The sequence below is a fragment of the Idiotropiscis lumnitzeri genome, chromosome 1 (genome assembly GCF_059441095.1).
Source record: "Idiotropiscis lumnitzeri isolate Australia: NSW breed Sydney's pygmy pipehorse chromosome 1, RoL_Ilum_1.0, whole genome shotgun sequence".
Lineage (NCBI taxonomy): Eukaryota > Metazoa > Chordata > Actinopteri > Syngnathiformes > Syngnathidae > Idiotropiscis > Idiotropiscis lumnitzeri.
In genome coordinates this window covers 8,942,571-8,945,936 of record NC_142391.1, presented here as the reverse complement: position 1 = coordinate 8,945,936, position 3,366 = coordinate 8,942,571, and the positions used below count along the sequence as shown (strand labels likewise).

The following is a 3,366-nucleotide window of genomic DNA, read 5'->3' as shown; positions in this document are numbered from 1 at the left end:
AGAGAGAGAGAGAGAGAGAGAGAGAGAGAGAGAGAGAGAGAGAGAGAGAGAGAGAGAGAGAGAGAGAGAGAGAGATTTTTTCCCTCCCCCCTCTTTCTTTTCACCTTTCGCGGGTCTAAAACAAAATTATTCAAAAATTCGGGGCGCTCCATTCGCTCCGCGGGGGCATTGTAGTTTCGCCCAGCGGCACGACGGGGCGCTGGAGCGGTTAGACGGCCGGCGTGCGCCGAAGAAGAGTGTGGGCGAAGAGGAGAGTGGACGAAGAAGAGCACGTTCCCCCGACACGATCGGTGGCGACGTTTCGCGCGGTTCGGACCGTACCAGAGCTCCGGCCGGTGTGCGTGGCAATTAAGCCGTAGAGGAGCACCTTCCGCCCGGGCACGAGCGGGGCGACATTTCGCTCCGTTCGGGACCGTACGAGAGCTCCGGAGGAGGCCGGCCGGCGTGCGTGGCAATTACGCCGAAGAGGAGCACCTTACGCCCGGGGCACGAGCGGGGCGAAATGAAACAGAGTTCAACCAAACGGAGACACGCTTCGGGGGAGCAGGTCCGGCGTGCGTGACAATTAAGCCGAAGAGGAGCACCTCTATCGCCTGGGCACGAGCGGAGCGCGAGGCTGTCAGTTATGAATGAATAAATAAATAAATGAAGAATGCCACCTTTCATTTCACAGGGCACACCGGACGGCGTACCAGCAGGTAAAAGTCGAAGTAATTAAATAAATACAAAAAGAAGTAATTGAATAAATAAAAAAATAATGGCTGGGGAATAAAAAAAAAGTTTTAATAATAATTTGTTTTTTTTTGTTATAACATGAATTTCACTCTCTCGCCCTCTCTACCCGTATTCTATATGGTGTACTGTATACAGGGGGGTATACTGTATACCTGTATAGATTTTTTTAAGCATTTTTGAAGGGGCGCCGCTACTTCGCGGATTTTCAGTTTTTGCGGGTGGTCTCGGCCCCCATTAACCGCGATAACCGGGGTATTACTGTATATAATATAATATAATAATAAAAGCTTCCTACTGCAATCACAGACGTACAAAACTGTCCATCATGCCCTGTGCCGCTAGGAGTCGTAATCAGGGAAAAAAAGTTGGCTGACGTTAGTGTGCAGGCATTTGAAGTTTATTGACCATTAATCTCCACAAGCGCCTCTAATGATGTGAGCGTTATTCTGACAGATGACAGCAAGGTTATTGTGCAGCTGTCACCGTCTATATAAATGCGGGCGCATGTTATTGGGTTTGGGACTTGGCTTATTGAAATGAGTCATTCAGGACAAGTGTTGGAGCTATACGTTCCTTCTATGTTCCATCAACGTACGTTTTGAACGGATGTCTCTCATTCAAAGGGACGTTTTTATGAGCTGGCACGTTTCTTCCATTTTCGCCCTGCGCGTTATGCATTACATTCTCCTCTATTGATGCCTTTTCATTTTTAAAGCCAAAATATGTTGGAAATGGACCTTCTCTCTCGCTTGAAGGCGCCATGAAATAAAAAAATGAAAGGGGGAGTTTGGATTTCACAAGCCCCACAATAAATTCTCTGAAAAAAAAAAAAAAATTGTTAAAACGGCCGTTATGACTTACAGTAGCGCACGATGAATTTGACATGACACAATTAGGTGTGGCCACAGCTTTGTTGCTCCATTTTTTTTTTTTTTAATTTTTTTTTGTGGTAAATGATATTTGAGATCTTTGTATAATAAAGGCACATTTATTATTATTTTTGATTTCATGAAAGAAGGTAACATCAGAGAATTAACTGTTAAAAAATGTCATCCTCAAGCCGGATAAGTGGGGGGGGGGGTACTCATGGTAGAAAAAAAAGAGTCTGGTGGTACAGACTGAGAACCACTGCTAGAATGTGACATACCAGAAACCACCGGCCCAAAGGAAAAACAACCAATTAGACACATAAGGCATTAATCCCAAAATGTCAAACATTTGACGTGAATGTGATGCATCTCATAAAGGGACATTGAAGACAATGACGGCGAGTGCTCCTGCCGGGGATTCAATCATTTTGCTGGAGGAAATTCAATAATGAAACCAGGAAGTGGTGGGATTACTGGCAAAATAATGAAATATTCTTCCACTAGTTGTCATAAAGTAGATCATTAATGTGTGGATGCACTTTTTGGGACTATTTTGTTGAGTGGTGTGTAGTAAGATTTTGTTTATTTTTTTTCCCAGTGTAATATACGGTGCAGGTTCGTCGACGAGCTTCCTTCAAACTGTCAGGAATGTTGTTCAAGCAAGAACTGACAAGTCATTGCCAATTATTCAAACATTGCTCGCCATCAGCAAGGATCCAATTTGTTTGAACACGGAAGGACCGCCGTGCACTTCCTTTCCAGATGACAAAAATGACATTTTGAATGTGGTCAAAATATGTGGGAATTTCTGTTTCTTATTGAACTCCTGTCCTGCACATCAGAGTATTTTAACATATTCCATGCTCAAATGCATGTATAAAAGATCAATAGTTCAACAACCAAGGGTATGAAGCAATTAAAAAATAACCACATACTTCAGATTTTTTCAATGCGCGGGGCTGACATGCATATAAATTACAATTCAAAGATGGCAGGAATAATGTTGAACATCAAATCAATATGAAGTGCAAGAACTCATTTTGGGCATTCTCACAAAAATCACCTCACTCCAATTTTTTTTTTTTAGAATACTTCTTGTATCAATATGCATGAATATATCTATGTTCTCTTCATGAACTGTAAACAAACTGTCAACGGTTCTTCTGAAAAAAAAAAAATAATAATAAATACCGTTGGTTTTATACTTTTGATTTCAGCGCCTGGAAGTTTTAATATATTTTTGACAATAACTTTAGTTGCTGACATGCATGACGACGTTCAATGCTGATTTTTTTTTTTTCCCATTGTTTGGATATTAATCATTATTGTTCAAGTGGTTGTCTTGATTAATTGACGGCTTACATTTGTGTTGCCCCCCCCCCCTTTTTTTTCCGACTGATTTATCAGAAAGGGCTTGAGTGCAGGTGTGACATAACATGAAACAAGTTTCATGTTTATTAAAACTATAAGCAATCTATTACCTGAACTATTATCTACTGTGTGCAGGATTTCGGTTACAGTTTCAGGGACAAAGCTTCATTTGGTTTGGAAGCAGTTCCTTTTCTTCAAGTTATGTTCAAACACTTGCATTGTTACGCGTTAATCCCAAAGTGATTTATTTATTTATTTTTGGTCATTTATTATGGTTAAACTTCAATTGTTTAATAACATTGATTTAGGGTTGCGCTTAAAGGGAAACTTTTTCCAGGGTTTGAATAATGGCATTATTTTTTTTTTTTGAAGGAGGAAAACTCAATTTAAA

General features: G+C 40.9%; 1 long non-coding RNA gene across 1 annotated transcript in view; it reads left to right on the top strand.

The window, feature by feature from the left end:
- LOC148343072 (uncharacterized) overlaps window positions 1–2,523 on the top strand; it is a 42,264-nt gene extending 39,741 nt beyond the window's left edge. Inside the window, exon 3 of the long non-coding RNA XR_015842499.1 lies at window positions 2,203–2,523. This is a non-coding gene — a long non-coding RNA (uncharacterized LOC148343072). The remainder of the gene's footprint in view (window positions 1–2,202) is intronic.
- The last annotated feature ends 843 nt before the right edge of the window (window positions 2,524–3,366 follow it).